We start from the raw sequence: 20,792 nt of genomic DNA on the forward strand, positions 1-20,792 counted from the left end.
ATTGATCTATATTTCTGTCTTTGTGCCAGTACCATACTGTCTTGATAACTGTGGCTTTGTAGTAGAGCCTGAAGTCAGGTAGGTTGATTCCTCCAGTTCCATTCTTTTTTCTCAAGATCGCTTTGGCTATTCGAGGTTTTTTGTATTTCCATACAAATTGTGAAATTATTTGTTCTAGCTCTGTGAAGAATACTGTTGGTAGCTTGATAGGGATTGCATTGAATCTATAGATTGCTTTGGGTAGTATACTCATTTTCACTATATTGATTCTTCCAATCCATGAGCATGGTATATTTCTCCATCTATTAGTGTCCTCTTTGATTTCTTTCACCAGTGTTTTATAGTTTTCTATATATAGGTCTTTAGTTTCTTTAGGTAGATATATTCCTAAGTATTTTATTCTTTCCGTTGCAATGGTGAATGGGATTGTTTCCTTAATTTCTCTTTCTGTTTTCTCATTATTAGTGTATAGGAATGCAAGGGATTTCTGTGTGTTGATTTTATATCCTGCAACTTTACTATAGTCATTGATTAGTTCCAGTAATTTTCTGGTGGAGTCTTTAGGGTTTTCTATGTAGAGGATCATGTCATCTGCAAATAGTGAGAGTTTTACTTCTTCTTTTCCAATTTGGATTCCTTTTATTTCTTTTTCTGCTCTGATTGCTGTGGCCAAAACTTCCAAAACTATGTTGAATAGTAATGGTGAAAGTGGGCACCCTTGTCTTGTTCCTGACTTTAGAGGAAATGCTTTCAATTTTTCACCATTGAGGATAATGTTTGCTGTGGGTTTGTCATATATAGCTTTTATTATGTTGAGGTATGTTCCTTCTATTCCTGCTTTCTGGAGAGTTTTTATCATAAATGGGTGTTGAATTTTGTCAAAGGCTTTCTCTGCATCTATTGAGATAATCATATGGTTTTTATTTTTCAATTTGTTAATGTGGTGTATTACATTGATTGATTTGCGGATATTGAAGAATCCTTGCATCCCTGGGATAAAGCCCACTTGGTCATGGTGTACGATCTTTTTAATGTGTTGTTGGATTCTGGTTGCTAGAATTTTGTTGAGGATTTTTGCATCTATGTTCATCAGTGATATTGGCCTGTAGTTTTCTTTTTTTGTGGCATCTTTGTCAGGTTTTGGTATTAGGGTGATGGTGGCCTCATAGAATGAGTTTGGAAGTTTACCTTCCTCTGCAATTTTCTGGAAGAGTTTGAGCAGGATAGGTGTTAGCTCTTCTCTAAATTTTTGGTAGAATTCAGCTGTGAAGCCATCTGGACCTGGGCTTTTGTTTGCTGGAAGATTTTTGATTACAGTTTCAATTTCCATGCTTGTGATGGGTCTGTTAAGATTTTCTATTTCTTCCTGGTCGAGTTTTGGAAAGTTGTATTTTTCTAAGAATTTGTCCATTTCTTCCACGTTGTCCATTTTATTGGCATATAATTGTTGATAGTAGTCTCTTATGATCCTTTGTATTTCTGTGTTGTCTGTTGTGATCTCTCCATTTTCATTTCTAATTTTATTGATTTGATTTTTCTCCCTTTATTTCTTGATGAGTCTGGCTAATGGTTTGTCAATTTTATTTATCCTTTCAAAGAACCAGCTTTTGGTTTTGTTGATTTTTGCTGTGGTCTCTTTTGTTTCTTTTGCATTTATTTCTGCTCTAATTTTTAAGATTTCTTTCCTTCTACTAACCCTGGGGTTCTTCATTTCTTCCTTTTCTAGTTGCTTTAGGTGTAGAGTTAGGTTATTGATTTGACTTTTTTCTTGTTTCTTGAGGTGTGCCTGTATTGCTCTGAACTTTCCCCTTAGGACTGCTTTTACCGTGTCCCACAGGTTTTGGGTTGTTGTGTTTTCATTTTCATTCGTTTCTATGCAAATTTTGATTTCTTTTTTGATTTCTTCTGTGATTTGTTGGTTATTCAGCAGCGTGTTGTTCAGCCTCCATATGTTGGAATTTTTAATCGTTTTTCTCCTGTAATTGAGATCTAATCTTACTGCATTGTGGTCAGAAAAGATGCTTGGAATGATTTCTATTTTTTTGAATTTACCAAGGCTAGCTTTATGGCCCAGGATGTGATCTATCCTGGAGAAGGTTCCATGTGCGCTTGAGAAAAAGGTGAAATTCATTGTTTTGGGATGAAATGTCCTACAGATATCAATTAGGTCTAACTGGTCTATTGTATCATTTAAAGTTTGTGTTTCCTTGTTAATTTTCTGTTTAGTTGATCTATCCATAGGTGTGAGTGGGGTATTAAAGTCTCCCACTATTATTGTATTATTGTTAATTTCTCCTTTCATACTTGTTAGCATTTGTCTTACACACTGCGGTGCTCCCATGTTGGGTGCATATATATTTATAATTGTTATATCTTCTTCTTGGATTGATCCTTTGATCATTATGTAGTGACCTTCTTTGTCTCTCTTCACAGCCTTTGTTTTAAAGTCTATTTTATCTGATATGAGTATTGCTACTCCTGGTTTCTTTTGGTCCCTATTTGCATGGAAAATCTTTTTCCAGGCCTTCACTTTCAGTCTGTATGTGTCCCCTGTTTTGAGGTGGGTCTCTTGTAGGCAACATATATAGGGGTCTTGTTTTTGTATCCATTCAGCCAGTCTTTGTCTTTTGGTTGGGGCATTCAACCCATTTACGTTTAAGGTAATTACTGATAAGTATGATCCCATTGCCATTTACTTTATTGTTTTGGGTTCGAACTTATACACCGTTTTTGTGTTTCCTGTCTAGAGAATATCCTTTAGTATTTGTTGGAGAGCTGGTTTGGTGGTGCAGAATTCTCTCAGCTTTTGCTTGTCTGAAAAGCTTTTGATTTCTCCTTCATACTTGAATGAAATCCTTGCTGGGTACAATAATCTGGGCTGTAGGTTATTTTCTTTCATCATTTTAAGTATGTCTTGCCATTCCCTCCTGGCTTGAAGAGTTTCTATTGAAAGATCAGCTGTTATCCTTATGGGAATTCCCTTGTGTGTTATATGTTGTTTTCCCCTTGCTGCTTTTAATATTTGTTCTTTGCGTTTGATCTTTGTTAATTTGATTAATATGTGTCTTGGGGTGTTTCGCCTTGGGTTTATCCTGTTTGGGACTCTCTGGGTTTCTTGGACTTGGGTGATTATTTCCTTCCCCATTTTAGGGAAGTTTTCAACTATTATCTCCTCAAGTATTTTCTCATGGTCTTTCTTTTTGTCTTCTTCTTCTGGGACCCCTATGATTCGAATGTTGTAGCATTTAATATTGTCCTGGAGGTCTCTGAGATTGTCCTCATTTCTTTTAATTCGTTTTTCTTTTATCCTCTCTGATTCATTTATTTCTACCATTCTATCTTCTAATTCACTAATCCTATCTTCTGCCTCTGTTATTCTACTATTTGTTGCCTCCAGAGTGTTTTTAATTTCATTTATTGCATTATTCATTTTATATTGACTCTCTTTTATTTCTTCTAGGTCCTTGTTAAACCTTTCTTGCATCTTCTCAATCTTAGCCTCCAAGCTATTTATCTGTGATTCCATTTTGATTTCAAGATTTTGGATCAATTTCACTATCATTATTCGGAATTCTTTATCAGGTAGATTCCCTATCTCTTCCTCTTTTGTTTGGTTTGGTGGGCTTTTATCCTGTTCCTTTATCTGCTGGGTATTCCTCTGTCTCTTCACCTTGTTTAAATTGCTGAGTTTGGGGTGTCCTTTCTATATTCTGGCAGTTTGTGGAGTTCTCTTTATTGTGGCTTTTCCTCGCTGTGTGTGGGTTTGTACAGGTGGCTTGTCAAGGTTTCCTGGTTAGGGAAGCTTGTGTCGGTGTTCTGGTGGGTGTCCAGTAATGAGTTATGAGATGTCTATGGTTTGGGGGTGACTTTGGGCAGCTTGTATCTTGAAGCTCAGGGCTGTGCTCCTTTGTTGCTGGAGAATTTTCTTGGTATGTCTTGCCCTGGAACTTGTTAGCCCGTGTGTGGTGCTTGGTTTCAGTGTCGGTTTGGAGGCGTTTGATGAGCTCCTGTCAATTAATGTTCCTTGGAGTCAGGAGTTCCCTGGAGTCAGGGTTTGGACTTAAGCCTCCTGCTTCCAGTTATCGGTCTTATTTATACAGTAGTTTCAAAACTTCTCCTTCTATACAGCACCATTGATAAAACATCTACATTAAAGATGAAAAGTTTCTCTACTGTGAGGGTCACTCAGAGAGGTTCACAGCGTTACATGGAGAAGAGAAGAGGGAGGAGGGAGTTAGAGGTGACCCAATTGAGATGAGGTGGAATCAGTAGTGGAGAGAGTGGGGTAGCCAGTAGTCACTTCCTTATGTGCACTCCACAACTGGACCACTCAGAGATGTTCATGGAGTTATACAGAGAAGAGAAGAAGGAGGAAGGAGACAGAGGTGGCCAGAGGGATAAAAGGGGGGAATGAAAAGGAAGGAGACAGATCCAGCCAGTAATCAGTTCCCTAAGTGTTCTCCACCATCTGGAACACACATAAACTCACAGAGTTGGGTAGAGTAGAGAGGGGTTAGGGAGGAGACACAGGCGACCTGGTGGAGAAAAAGGAGAGTCCAAAGGGAGAGAGAGCAGTCAAGCCAGTAATCTCGCTCCCTAGTGAGAAATGGGTCCTGAACATTGGGTTCTTAAAGGTACAAAATTGGTAACAAATACATAAAAGCAAAAATTAAAAATCTAGAGTAGAGTTTGGAATTTCAAAAATACGATGTTAAAGAAAAGAAAAAGGAAAAGAAAGAGAGAAAAAATGAACAAAGAAAAACAAACAAGGTCGCGAAAATTATAAAGAAAATACAGGTACAAAATTGATAACTAATACCAAAAAGCAAAAATTAAAAATCTAGAGTAGAGTTTGGAATTTCAAAAATACAATGTTAAAAAAAAGGAAGAAGAAACATAAAGAGAGAAAACAAACAAACAAAAACAATGTCGCAAAAATTATAAAGAAGATACAGGTACAAATTTGATATCAAATACCAAAAAGCATAAATTAAAAATCTAGAGTAGAGTTTGGAATTTCAGATATACAATGTTATATAAAAGAAGAAGAGAATGAAACAGAAAAAAAAAAAGTCACAGAAATTATAAAAAAAAAACTGTAGGTACAAAATTGGTAACATATACCAAAAAGCTAAAATTAAAAAACTAGAGTAGAGTTTGGAATTTCAAAAATACAATGTTAAAGAAAAGAAGAAGAAGAAGAAAAAAAAAAAACCAAGATCAAAAAATTATAAAATATATATATGAAGTTTGCTGAAGAAGAAAAAAATAGGGTCTTTTTTTTTATTTTTTGCAAAGTAATAGGTTATAAAAGTGAAAATTAAAGAAACAATAGAGGACTTAAAAAAATTTTTTTTTAATTAAAAAAAAAAAAGAAAGAATGATCGTAAAAATAGTAAAAATATATCTAGGACTTTCTCTGGTTTTGTTGTATGGTGGGTTCAGTTCATTTTTGGCTAGTTCCTTGGTCCAACTTATATTTCTGGAGATCTATAGGCCCCTTCCTATGTAGTCCGTAGTAACCACGGGGTTTTAATCTATTGCCTGTAGCTTCCAAGGCGTTTCCCTCTGTTATAACTTCTTCTGTTTGCTGGTCTCTTCAGTGTCTGGCTTCTGCCCTGACACAAAGGGGACGGTGGGGGAAACTTTTTTTTTTTTTTTTTAGGCTCACTTTTTCAGTCGCGCTGTGGGGAGGGAGGGAGGGATGCTGCAAACAAATAACACTGGTGTGCGCTCGCAGTGCCTCAGCCACACTGGGTCTGCCCCCACTCACGGCGCGTGTAGCCTCCCTGCCCTCACTGCTCGGGCTCTCGGTTGTTCCGCCGAGAACAATCCGAGGCCGGCCCTGGGCTGCATGTACCTCCCAGGTCCAAGCCGCTCAGGTTCAGGCACTCGGGTAGTCCTCAGAGGCGCAGACTCAGTTGGGCCTGTATTTTGTGCTCTTCCCAGGTCCGAGCAGCTCAGGTGATGAGGTGCTTGGCGAACGCCAATGCTGCGACTTATCACCTCCCCGCCACTCAGTTATCTGGGTGTAAAACTGGCGCACCTTCTCAGGCAGATGTTGACCGTCCAGACCCCCAAGAAGTTTTAGTTAGCAAAGAAGCCTGCTTACAGTTTTATAGATAATGTCTCTCTGGGGCTGCGATTGTCCCCTTCCGGCTCTGGCTGCCTGTTACCAGAGGGGGAAGGTCTGCAGCCGGCTATCTCTGTTCAGTCCTTTGTTCTGTGCACGGGCCTGGCGGTGTCTTAGGTTGGGGCTGGCTTTTCGCGTGGTAGATATCCCACAGTCTGGTTTGCTAGCCCAAATTATTTCGCTCAGATAGTGCTCAGGGTATTCAGGCCAGATTCTTACTCTGAGCGATGCAGCCCGCGCAGCGCCTCCCTGCCCAGCCCCCGCTTGCTAATGGCATGTGCAGGCGTCTGCACTGCTTCTCCACTGAGGGAGTTACCATAGGGCTCGCAATCTGCGAGTTTATTGTTTATTTTTTCTCCCTGTTATGTTGCCCTCTGTGCTTCCAAAGCTCGGCACAGATTCGGCAGTGAGAAGGTTTCCTGGTGTTTGGAAACTTCTCTCTTTTTAAGACTCCCTTCCAGGGACGGAACTCCGTCCCTCCCTCTTTTGTCTCTTTTTTTTTTGTCTTTTATATTTTTTCCTACCTCCTTTCGAAGAGTTGGGTTGCTTTTCTGGGTGCCTGATGTCCTCTGCCGGCATTCAGAAGTTGTTTTGTGGAATTTACTCGACGTTTAAATGCTCTTTTGATGAATTTGTGGGGGAGAAAGTGTTCTCCCTGTCCTACTCCTCCGCCATCTTGGCTCCTCCCCACGCAATGAGACATTACTTTGCCAACAAAGCTTCGTCTAGTCAAGGCTATGGTTTTTCCTGTGGTCATGTATGGATGTGAGAGTTGGACTGTGAAGAAGGCTGAGCGCCAAAGAATTGATGCTTTTGAACTGTGGTGTTGGAGAAGACTCTTGAGAGTCCCTTGGACTGCAAAGAGATCCAACCAGTCCATTCTGAAGGAGATCAGCCCTGGGATTTCTTTGGAAGGAATGATGCTAACGTTGAAACTCCAGTACTTTGGCCACCTCATGCGAAGAGTTGACTCACTGGAAAAGAGTCTGATGCTGGGAGGGATTGGGGGCAGGAGGAGAAGGGGACGACAGAGGATGAGATGGCTGGATGGCATCGCTGACTCGATGGACGTGAGTCTGAGTGAACTCCGGGAGTTGGTGATGGACAGGGAGGCCTGGCGTGCTGCGATTCACAGGGTTGCGAAGAGTCGGACTGAGTGACTGATCTGATCTGATCTGATTCCGATAATCCCTCACGATGGCAGCCGCTGCTTGGGGGTGGCGCTGTGGCGACCGAGCCGCTGCTAGCATGGCGGCCGCGCGTCGAGCTCCAGCCCAGCCTCCGCGTGCGCTCTGCACCCCTGATGCTGCCCGGGCGCTGAGCCCGCTCTGGCTGGGACGATGGTCAAGTATTTCCTGGGGCCAGAGTGTGCTCCGGAGCTCCTGGGACCAAGTGTTCGCTGCCTTGTGGCAGCGGTACCTGAATCCCTATAGCAAACATGTCTTGACGGAAGCCAGTGCACCGAGAGGTGACCTCTGACCAGAAGCTCCTGTTCCGACAAGTCCCGACCAAGAGGAACAGGATGCCCCACTGGGCTGAGCGACTGTTTCTTGCCAATGTTGCTCACTCAGAGTACATCCTAGAGGACTCTATTGTGGAGCCACAAAAACGAGACCATGACCACCTTTACATCAACCACACCCAGCTGATGGTGGTAGAGTAAGGATGTGTTTACTGTGGGAACTCAGATAACAGCAGCTGGACCAAAATCTGCGAGGAAGCCTGGGTCTCCTCTAGCTTATTTATTTGGCGTCTCCAGAGCTGTCCAGGAATTTGGTCTCACACGGTTCAAAAGCAACGTGACCTAGACTATGAAGGGTTTTGAATACACCTTGGCCAAGCTGCAAGGTGCAGTCCCTCCAAAAACCCTTGTTGAAACAGCCAACGAAACCCAGGAGAAGGCAAAGGAGACGGCACTGGCAGCTACAGAGAAGGCCAAGGACCTTGCCGGCAAGGTGGCCACCAAGAAGCAGCAGCAGCAGTTCGTATAGCAATGCCCAGGCCCCAAGACAGCAGCCTAGCAGACTACCGGCTCCAGTCCCTATGCCCCCTCCTCCTGTACTTTATTACTGAAAGCCAGCTTCCACCCTGTCGACTGTCTGGGTGGTGGGCTGGGGGTAGGTGCCCTGTTTGGCACCTCCAGCACAGCCAGCTGGTTACCCACGTCAGAGCCAGGCCTCCTTACTCCTGCATCAGGTGGCTGAGGATAGAGGTGCAGTGACTTGCCCAGGTCACGGCATCCCCGTGAAGTGGTCATAAATGCTACTGTAAGCTCCATGAGGGCAGGGACCATTGTTTTATCCTCTGCTGTGTCCCAAGTATCTGAAACAAAATCTTGCATGTAACAGGCACTCAATAAATACTTGTTGAATTCAATCAGAAAAGAAAAAAAAACACTTTGGGGTTATTTTCTACCAAAATTTCATTTGATCTATATACCCAAACAGAGTTATCACTAAATGAGGCAATACTAAGGTGAAGAGGACAACTCAGATTCAAAACCTATAATCTAGAAAACTTACAAAATATGGAATTTTGGTCAGGATGGTTAGCGTAAGTGAAATTAGATATATATGCAACCTTGAGATTTACATAGGTGAAGGAAGGAAACCACAAGAAACAATATTATAGGTCCTGCAACCTTATCTGGGTTCATGGCACCATGGTTACCAAGGTAATTGTTACAACAGTGTGTCCACATCTGAAATACTGTTGAAAAATAAGTCCAGAGTTTGTAGGACTATAAGAGGGAACCGTGGTCTACTAAACCAACTTAAAGGTGAAATATAAAAATCTACAGAGTGGAAAAATGACATTCTTACAGAAGAAGGGTTTCCCTGATGGCTCAGCAGATAGAGTCCGCCTGCAATGCAGGAGACACAAGAGATGGTGGGTTTGATCATGGGTTGGGAAGATACCCTAGATAAGGAAATGGTAACACACTCCAGTATTCTTGCTGGAAAAATCCCACAGACAGAGGATCATGATGGGTTACAGTCCATGAGGTCACAAAGAGTTGAACATGATTGAGTGACTAAGCACAACACACAGAAAGGAAAAGAGATTCTTCTTATATGGAAAGACAAAAGGCTAATCTACATGGTGACAACTATTCATAACACCTCCATCTACAGGAAAGGAAGACAGGAGGACTGGCCATCAGATAACTAAGCCCACTTACATATTAGAGTATAATAAATATATGAAAAGAGTTACTAATCTGATTAATATCTGGCAAGCTTCAGTATATTCTGGAAAACTCAAAAATGGGCTTCTATTTGAGTAATTTTGGTTTATTTGATGCATTTAAAATTTATTGTAGCCTCAATGCATGTAATAAAATGATTTACAAGCAGTTTTTGTTACCAGTAGCCACTGACCATTCTGGTGAATGCCAAACAATGTTCAAGCTACTGCACAATTGCAATCATCTCACAAGCTAGCAAAGTAATGCGCAAAATTCTCCAAGGAAGGCTTCAACAGTACGTGAACCAAGAACCTCCAGATGGTCAAGCTGGATTTAGAAAAGGTAGAGGTACCAGAAATCAAATTGCCAACATCTGTTGGATCATAGAAAAAGCAGGCAAATTCCAGAAAAATATCTACTTCTGCCTCACTGTCTACACTAAAGCCTTTGACTGTGTGGATCACAGCAAACTGTGGAAATTCTTCAAGAGATGGGAATACCAGACCACCTTACCTGCCTCCTGAGAAATCTATATGCAGGTCAAGAAGCATCAGTTAGTACCAGACATGGAACCACAGACTGGTTACAAATTGGGAAAGGAGGACATCAAGGCTTATTTAACTTATATGCAGTTAAATAAATTATATGCTTATTTAACTTATATGCAGAGTACATCATGAGAAATGCTGGGCTGGGTGAAGCACAAGCTGGAATCAAGATTTCTGGGAGAAATATCAGTAACCTCAGGTATGCAAATGACACCACGCTTATGGCAGAAAGCGTAGAGGAACTAAACAGCAACCTCTTGATGAAAGTGAAAGAGGAGAGTGAGAAAGCTGGCTGAAAACTCAACATTCAAAAAACAAAGATCATGGCATGTGGTCCCATCATTTCATGGCAAACAGATGGGGAAACGATGGACACTGACAGACTTTATTTTCTTGGGCTCCAAAATCACTGCAGATGGTGACTGCAGCCATGAAATTAAGGCACTTGCTCCATGGAAGAAAATTTATGACTAATTTAGACAGCATATTAAAAAACAGAGACATTACTATGCCAACAAAGGTCTGTCTAGTCAAAGCTATGGTTTTTCCCATAGTCATATAAAGAAAGGTGAGCACAGAAGAATTGATGCTTTCCAACTTGGTGTTGGAGAAGACCCTTGAGAATCCCTTGGATTGCAAAGAGATCAAAGGAGTCAACTGTAAAGGAAATCAGTCCTGAATATTCATTGGAAGGACTGATGCTGAAGCAGAAGTTCCAATACTATGACCACCTGATGCCAAGAACTGACTCATTGGCAAAGACCCTGATGCTGGGAAAGATCGAAGGCAGGAGGAGAAGGGGATGACAGAGGATGAGATGGTTGGATGGCATCACTGGCTTGATGGACATGAGTTTGAGCAAGCTCCAGAAGTTGGTGATGGACAGAGAAGCCTGGTGTTCTAGAGTCCATGGGTCACAAAGAGTCGGACATCACTGAGCAACTGAACTGAACTGACTGGTTCTGGTGAATGCAATGGTAGTCTCTCACCTGGTCCTTCTTGTGGCATTTCTAAAAGAGCCCCCTGCAAAGATCCACCTTGTCGACTATCAGGTAAAATAAAAGAACATATTCTAGAGGAAATAATACCCACAGCACTTAAAAAACAAAAGCTGCCAGAAAGTATAGAGTCTGCTCTTTCCAGAGGAAAGCACAGTGAAACACGGTGCATTTGTAATAGATGTTCTGTTCTCCTGCACAGAAGTGCTTGCTACACTGCCTATCACACTAATAAAATATCAGAATGCTTTAATAAGACATGTACAAAGTTTCAAATAGATACATGAAGTGCAAATGTTGATATTTATTCAAATGTGGGTGTTTCAGCATTCACTTACATAACAAATTGCTACCCACAGGCCTTAGTTTCTGCAAAAATTTCTTAATAACGTATCAATAATGTGTTAACAGGCTTAAGAGCACATCCCTGAACACCCAGCTATACACCTGGGTCCAGAGCAGAGGGAGCAGGCAGAATCACCATCCTCCCATTTCTCCCTAGAAGACAGCTATCTGCATACTTTCCCAGCTGCTGCTGCCTGAGGGGTCAGCTTCTAACCAGCCTTCATGTAGGTGCTGACAGTGGTCCCTGCCTTTGGATCACTGCCAAGCGGGCACACCTTCAACCACCAGGATGCACTAGGAATACAGGTGGTGGCTTGGACAATTACAAAGGTTACAGGAGTGGGAGCCAGCCTGATAGATAAGCTTCCTCTCCCACACAAACCACTCAAGCAAGACTGAGAGAGGAGGCTGCTTTATCTAATGCAGAGAAACAAACTCAGAGTCAAGGAAAATGAAGAAACAGAGGAATATGTTCCAAACTAGAGAACAAGCTAAAACTCCAGAAACAGGTCTTAATAAAACAGAGATTAGTAAGTTGTCAGAGAGTTCAGTTAACAGACCCAAAGATGGTCACTATGGTCAGCAGCATCTCTGTTCCGTCATCACTTTCATGAACAAAGAATTTCAACATAGAGAAAGAAAATATTAAGAAGTACCAGTCAGATCACAAGACATAGAATATAATTAACTGAACTAAAAAACTCAATAGAGGGTTCAACAGCAAAATACATCAACCATAAGAAGAGATCCACGAACTTGAGATAGAACAGTAAACCATAGGAGCAAAAGACAGAAGCTCAAGAGAATGTAAGGGACTTATGGGACACTCAAACAGACCAATACACACACTTAGAAGGGCACAAGGAGGAGAAAAGACAGAGGAAGGGACATAAAGCTAATTTAAAGACATAATGGCTGAAACTTCCCTAACCTGGAGAAAGAAACATGTCCAGATCCAGGAAGCTCAGATTTTCAAAAAGGATGAATACAAAAACACTCATACTGAGACACATTATAATTAAATCATCAAAAAATACAAGGAGAAAAATCTTAAAAGCAGCAAGAGAAAAACAACTTGGTACATACAAGGAAACTCACATAAAATTACCAGATTTTTTTTTTTAGCAGTTTTGCAGGCCAGAAGAGACTGAAGTATGTATTCAAACTTGTGAAAGAAAAAAAAAAAACCTACCACCCAAGAATAATCTACCCAGCAAAGCTGTCCTTAAGAATTAAAGGAGAACTTATTACATATACAAAACCCTGAAGACTCAACCAGAAAAAGCTATTAGAACTAATAAACAAATTCAGTAAAGTTGCAGAATACAAAACCTATATACAAAAATCAACTGCATTTAAATTGCCCCTCAGAATTGGAGAGTGAGTTTTTCAGATAAGCAAAAATTGAAGGAGTTCAGCACCAATAGACTGTCCCTATAAGAAATGTTAAAAAGACTTTTTAAGCTGAAAAAATGGTACTAATTAGTAGCAGGAAAACATGCATAAATCTTGCTGATAAAGTTAAATATATAATCAAAGTCAGAATAATATAATGCTGTAATAGTGCTGGGCTATAAAGCCAGTATAAAGGTTAAAAAGAAAAATAGTGGAAAAAAAAAAAACCCACTATAACTACAATAATTTGTTAAAGTATACTAAAGATAAAATGATGCAAATATGACATCAAAAACATAAAATGTGATGGGAGGAGAGAGTAAAAATATAGAATTTTAGAATCATTCAAACTTAAGTTGTTATCAGCTTATAATAGACTGTTATAACTCTTAGATGTTATATGTAGGCCTCATGGTAACCATAAAGCAAAACCCTACTGAAGATACACAAAAGATAAAGAAATCTACACATACCACTCAGAAAAATCATCAAATCATAAAGGAAGAGAACAAGAAAAGAAGAACAGAGGAATTACAAAACATCCATGTTAGTAAAAGCAGAGAAGTCACTTTGCTGACAAAGGTCTGTATAGTCAAAGGTATGGTTCTTCCAGTAGTCATGTATGTATGTGAGAGTTGGACCTTAAAGAAGGCTGAGCACCAAAGAATTGATGCTTTTGAACTGTGATGCTGGAGAAGACTCTTGAGAGTCCTGTGGATGGCCAGAAGATCAAACCAATCATAAGGAAATCAACTCTGAATATTCATTAGAAGGATTGGTGTTGAAGTGGAAGCTCCAATACTTTGGCCACCTGATGGGAAGAGCTGACTCACTGGAAGAGACCCTGATGCTAGGAAAGACTAAGGGCAACAGGAGGAGACAACAGAAGATGAGATGGCTGGCTGGCATCCTGACTCAATGGACATGAGTTTGAGGAAACTCCAGGAGATGATGAAGGAGGGAAGCTGTACTTCATGGGGCTGTAAAGAGTTGGACATGACTGAGTGACTGAACAAGTAATTGCATTAAATGTAAATTAACTTAATTCCCCCCCCCCAAAAAAAGAGAGAGAGACAGATACACACAGAGTGGTTGAATAGATTAAAAAAATAAAATAAAACCCCAAAACCAAGAACCATCAATGTGCTACCTATAAGAGACTCATTTCAGGTTTATACGTACAAACTAAAAGTGAAGGGATGAAAAAAATTTTTTCATAAAAATGTAAACCCCCAAAAGCTAGGGTGGCTATAGCTAAATAGACATTAAGACAAATTTTGTAATAAGAGACAAAGAAGATCATCATGTAGCTATAAAGGGGCCAATCCAACAGGACATAACATTTGCAACTACTTATGCACTCAACTTAGAAAAACCTAAATATATCAAACAAATATTAACAGACCTAAAGGGAGCAATAGATAGCAATACTATAATAGTAGGGACTTCTATTTTTCTATTGACTATATTTTCATCAATGGATAGATCATCTAGAGAGAAAATCAATAAGAAAACACTAGACCTAACTGACATGTTAGACCAGATAAACTTGGCAGGCATTTAAGAACATTCCATCCAACAGCAGCAGAATATACATTCTTCAAGTATACATGGAACATTATTCAAGATAGATCACACAAAACAAGTCTCAACAAATTTAAGAGGACTGAAATTATATCAAGCATCTTTTCCAACCAAAGAAGTATGAGACTAGAAACCAGTTGTAAGAAAAAACTATAAAATTCACAGATATGTGGAGATTAAACATGTTACTGAACAATCAAGGAATCAAAAAAAAAATTAAGAGAAACAAAAACATGAGACAAATGAAAATGCAGCAAAAGCAGTTATAGGAGAGATTAAATGAGAAATGCCTACATTAAGAAATAAGAAACACCTCAGTACAGTAAACAACTTTCCACTTCAAGAAATTTAGAAAAAGAACAAACTAAGCCTAAGGTTAGTAAAAGGAAGGAAATAACAAAGATCAGAGCAGAAATAAATAAAATGGAGATTAAAATGACAAAAGATCAATGAAACTAAAACCTGGTTTTTGAAAAGATAAACAAAATATGCAAATCTTTAACCATACCCACCAAGAGAAAAAGAGAGCACTCACAATTAGAAATGAAAGATGAACTTTTACAAAAATATCACAGAAAAGCAGAGATCATTAAATACTTTTCTTTTGGCTACGCTGTGTGGCTTGTGGGATCTTAATTCCCTGTGACAAGGGATAGAAAACCTGTGTACAGCAGAGTCCGAACCCATGGACGCCAGGGAGTTCCCTTAAGAGACTGTTATGTACAATTATATGCCAACAAATCAAACAATTTAGAATAAGTGCATGTATTCATAGAAACATAAAACCTTATTAGACTGAATCATGAAGAAATAGAAGATACGACAAAGCAATTACTAGTAAGGAGATTGCATCAGTAATCAGAACCTCTCAACAAGTAAAAGTCCAGACCAGATGACTTTGTTGATGTATTCTTCTAAACATTTAAGAGCCAATACCAATTTTTCTCAAACTCTTAAAAAAAAAAAAATAAGAGAATACTTGTAAACATTCTACTAGGCCAGAATGACCCTGATACCAAAACCAGAAAGAATAGTACAAGAAAATTATAGGCCAGTATCCCAGATGAAAACACAAGCAAAAATCTTCTAAAAATTCAATAATATTCAATATTCAACCACATTAATGGGAACATAGAGCATGATCAAGTGGGATTTATTTCAGGGATACAAAAAGCATGGTTCAACATCCACTAATCAATGTGATATACGTTAACAGAATCAAAGATAAATATGACCATCTCAGTAATGCAGAAAACAGTACTGGACAAAATTCAACATCCATTCATAATAGAAACTCTCAATTAACTGGATACAGACTGACTGAAACTCAACATAATAAAAGACGTATGTGGTAAGCCCACAGCTAAGATAACATTCAATGGTGAAAGTTGAAAGTTTATCTTCCAAGATCAAGAATAAGACGAGGACACACACTCTGATCACTTTTATTCAATCAAGTACTGGAAATCCTAACCAGGCCATCACACAAGGAAAAAGAAATAAAAAGCATCCAAATCAGCTTAGAAAAAGTAAAACTGTCTTTATTTCCAGATGACATGCTACAAAGAGCTTCCTTGGTGGCTCATACAAACTCCTGCAATGATGGAGACCCGGGTCCAATCCCTGGATGGGAAAGATCCCCTGGAGAAGGGGATGTCAATCCACTCCAGTATTCTCTCCTGGAGAATCCCATGGTAGAGAAGCCTGACGGGCTACAGTCCGTGGGGTTGCAAAGAGTTGGACGTGACTGACAACTAACACACATGCCACTATATATAGAAAACTCTAAAAACTACACCAAAAAATGTTACAGACTAAAGTTGTAGGATATAAAATATACAAAATCAGTTATTATACACACACACACACAAAACCACATGCAAACTGAATCATTCACTCAACATTCAAAGCATAGTAGATAAAAATTTAAAACAACCTTTGGCACTATAGAGCAAGGACCATAAGGAAATGAGGAAAGAAGCACTGTATGTTAGCCACTCAGTCATGTCCAACTCTTTGCAACTCCATGGACTGTAGCTTGCCAGCCTCCTCTGTCCATGGAATTTTCCAGGCAAGAATACTGGAGTGGGTTGCCATTCCCTTCTCCAGGGGATCTTCCCAACTCAGGGATCAAACCCAGGACTCCTGCATTACAGGCAGATTCTTTACTGTCTGAGCCACCAGGGAAGACCTATAGTGGGCTTTTAAAGAAGCATTAAAGTCACAAAAAGCAAAGGTTATTCCTCTACCTCTGCATAAGGATTTAACTAGTAAACATTAACAAAGGGAAGTGAAGTTGCTCAGTCATGTCCAACTCTTTTCGACCCCATGGACTGAAGCCTACCAGGCTCCTCCATCCATGGAATTTTCCAGGCAAGAGTACTGGAATGGGTCGCCATTTCCTTCTCCATAACAAAGGGAAGTTATTAGTAAATATCTCAAAACCAAATGAGCTGCTTATAAACAGTTTATTAGAATAAACTCACTGGACTTCCCTCATGATGCAGTGGATAAGAATCCACCTGCAATGCAGGGGACATGGGTTTGATCCTGTTTGGGAGGATTCCACATGCCATGATGCAACTCTGCCCGTGCGCCACAACTGCTGAGCCCATGCTCTAGAGCCCACGAGCTACAGCTACTGAGTCTGCGTGGTGCAATTACTGCAGCCTGTGCTCCACAACGAAGAGTAGCCCCTGCTCACTGCAATTAGAAAAAGCCCACACAAAGCAACAAAGACCCAACACAGCCAAAAATAAAATAAACAAGTGAAAAAAATTTTAAAGAACAAACTCATCTATGCTGCAAAATGGAGAGAAGAGGTGACAAGCCTCACAAGCCTGGTGATATCTGACTGTCCAAGAAAAGAAACTTAGTTCAACTTAAAAAATTACAAAAAAATTATAAATTTCAACTTTTACAAAGGTACAGCTTTTTAGAAATGGGTACGACCTTATCTAGAGAGTAAAAATAACATCATAGCTGGCTTAAAAGCAGTCACCAATTAAGAAGTCATTCAAGCTCAACAATGACTTTATCTTAATATCAACAATAAGCATATCAACTCCTAGTTTTACACTGGACTGATCTATTAGCCAAAAGAAGCAATAATGTTAACATGAGTAACAAGAATTATTTCTCCTTGTATAAGCTTATATCAATTACTGATCAGATCAGATCAGATCAGTCGCTCAGTCGTGTCCGACTCTTTGCGACCCCATGAATCACAGCACGCCAGGCCTCCCTGTCCATCACCAACTCCCGGAGTTCACTCAGACTCACATCCATCGAGTCAGTGATGCCATCCAGCCATCTCATCCTCTGTCGTCCCCTTCTCCTCCTGCCCCCAATCCCTCCCAACATCGGAGTCTTTTCCAATGAGTCAACTCTTCACATGAGGTGGCCAAAGTACTGGAGTTTCAGCTTTAGCATCATTCCTTCCAAAGAAGTCCCAGGGCTGATCTCCTCCAGAATGGACTGCTTGGATCTCCTTGCAGTCCAAGGGACTCTCAAGAGTCTTCTCCAACACCACAATTCAAAAGCATCAATTCTTCAGCGCTCAGCCTTCTTCACAGTCCAACTCTCACATCCATACATGACCACAGGAAAAACCATAGCCTTGACTAGACGAACCTTTGTTGGCAAAGTAATAGCAAATAAACACAATTCAACATCAAAATACATACTAAGTATACTGTTAACCCAACATAGGCATGCACTCAAGGAAAGATTTCTTAAAGAGTAAAAGGAACTCAGCAAACACAAACCCCACCTGTTTACCAAAAATCCATCACCTCTAGCATAACTAGTATTAGAGGCACTGCCTGCCCAGTGGTGACTGTTAAACAGCTGAGGTATCCTGACAATGCAGAATGCAAAGGTAGCATCATCATTTGTTCTCTAAGTAAGGATTTGTATGAATAGCTACACAAGGATTTTACTGTCTTTTACTTTCAATCAGTGAAACTGACCTTCCCATGAAGAGACAGGTATAACAAAATATAACAAGATGATCCTGCTGCTGCTGCGGCTAAATCACTTCAGTCATGTCCGACTCTGTGTGACCCCATAGATGGCAGCCCACCAGGCTCCCCCGTCCCTGGGATTCTCCAGGCAAGAACACTGGAGTGGGTTGCCATTTCCTTCTCCAATGCATGAAAATGAAAACTGAAAGTGAAGTTGCTCAGTCGTGTCTGACTCTTAGTGACCCCATGGACTGCAGCCTACCAGGCTCCTCCGTCCATGGGATTTTCCAAGCAAGAGTACTGGAGTGGGGTGCCATTGCCTTCTCCAGAGATGATTCTATGGAGTTTTAATTAATTAACCCCAAGACACTAATTAAACTACCAATGGATAACAAAATTTTCATATAGGTTGATGGTTTTGGTTGGGGTGACCTTGGAGAACAGAAAAGCCTCTGAGTGATTAAAATCTAGACTAGTCAAAATATATTATTGATATATTTTTTATTAATATATATTATTTGCATATTTATTGAAATCATTTTTTTAAGTTTTTAATAAATTTAAAGATAGGCTACATTCGAGCAAAGAGCGACAGTTTTAATCAAAACAGTAATTAATGTAAAAACTGACATATAAAACATGGGTTTTAAGAGCAGTAATTATAGGGAAAGCATTTCAAAATGAAGGTTAAAATTCAGGATTTTTTAAAAAAAATACAGACTTAAAACATGCAAGACTACTACTCTTTAACAGAATGTCTCCATAAAAATGAACTTTAAAAAATACATAAATTTATTTAATTGGATGCTAATTACTTTACAATATTGTATTGGTTTTGCCATACATCAGCATGAATCCACCACAGGTATACATATGTTCCGCTTCCTGAACACCCCTCCCACCTCTCTCCCTGTACCATCCCTCTGGGTCATCCCAGTGCACCAGCCCCAAGTTTTGAGCAAGCATAACCAATATATGGGCTCCCTGGGTAGTTCAGTTGGTAAAGAATCCACCTGCAATGCTGGAGACCCCAGTTTGATTCCTAGGTCAGGAAGTTCCCCTGGAGAAGGGATAGGCTACCCACTCCAGTATTCTTGAGCTTCCCTTGTGTCTCAGATGGTAAAGATTCTGCCTGCAGTGCAGGAGACCTGGTTTCGATCCCTGGATTGGGAAGACCCCCTGGAGGAGGGAATGGCAACGCACTTCAGTATTCTTGCCCCACAATCCCCATGGACAGAAAAGCCTGGTGGGCTAGAGTCCATGGGGTTGCAAAGAGTCAGACATGACTGAACGACTAAGCACAGCACAGCACAACCAGTATACAGAGAAGGTCAAATCAAGACCATACGTGGTATGCTATTTTCAGCAAAGGAGAGGTACAGATTACCCTGAAAGAAAAGCAAAGAGACCAACACAAAGCTCTCCATTTTTCAAGTTCTGGAAACTTAAACATTGGAATTTAAAGAATGTTTAAGAAGATACAAGTTCATGTGGTAACCAAATTGGGCTTCACAAAGTATTTGAATAAAATACAAGCATAAATACAGAATTTTGGATGGCAACGATGTTCAGTTAAATTCTATTCACCCTTACCAGCCAAATATTAGTGAGCAAAATTAATTTTTATTATGCAAAGTGGGTCACACATAGAGGAAAAAATATTTTTCCATCATAACTGAATTATAGAGTGAAATAAGATAAATTCCTTTAAGTTCTAATGTTTAAAAGAATGAATACCTCACTATTTATTAAATCTATAGCTATAACCTTTACAGTCTTGATTTATAATATAAATCACATAGTACATAATCATACAGTCGCCAATAAACTCTTCAAAAGTGACTGCAACTTTAAAATTATTGGAAAAGCAGCCCCAACTAGTGGAGATCCCAAGAAAGAACTAGAAAAAGGAATTCTACATTCTGATCTAAACTTCGTCAGTTATTAGCTCTGAGACCTGCTTACCTTTGATAAATATTCAAAAGGTGTAGAGAAAAAATAAGAAAGAAAAAGATGACTCCAGATTTTAGGGACAGGATGAATGGAGTAAAAGATGATGCCCTGATAGGAAACCATATTATAATGGGCAACGTCTGGAAAGGCTAATTCTTTGGGGGAGTAAAGGATTTTAAATTATGTCAAGTTTAGGTTTGCAGCATAACCCAAAGCACTAAAAATGTAGGCTTAAAGACAAATTGAGGCTGAGCCAACAGGTAAGTTCTCTGTGACAGGGAAGATAATTGAGAATTGGACTTTGGTTGATGTCAGCATTCTTCAGTAGAACTTTTTGAGACGATGGAAATGTGCTGAATCCGCATTATCCAGTATGGTAGCCACTACCCACAAGTAGCTGCTGCTACTACTGAGGAAGTACATTTTCATTTTAATTAATTAAAATCAACAGTTATCCATACAACACAGTATTATTTAGCAATAAATGAGCCCTCAAGCCATGGAGAGACATACAAGAACCTTAAACACACATTGCTAAGTGAAAGAAGACAATCTCACCCATAGAACGATACAACACAGAGAGTCAACTGTAACATAAACCTATGGACTTCAGTTAATAATTTGTCAATTCTGGTGTATCAGTGATAACAAATGCACCAAACTAATGTAAGATTAAGTAACTGT

General features: G+C 39.8%; 1 pseudogene; it reads left to right on the forward strand.

Annotated features, from left to right (window-relative positions):
* Positions 1-822: 822 nt before the first annotated feature.
* On the forward strand, positions 823-11,116 carry LOC132346875 (PRELI domain-containing protein 1, mitochondrial-like; annotated as a pseudogene).
* Positions 11,117-20,792: the final 9,676 nt, after the last annotated feature.

Source organism: Bos taurus, chromosome 13 (genome assembly GCF_002263795.3).
Source record: "Bos taurus isolate L1 Dominette 01449 registration number 42190680 breed Hereford chromosome 13, ARS-UCD2.0, whole genome shotgun sequence".
NCBI lineage: Eukaryota > Metazoa > Chordata > Mammalia > Artiodactyla > Bovidae > Bos > Bos taurus.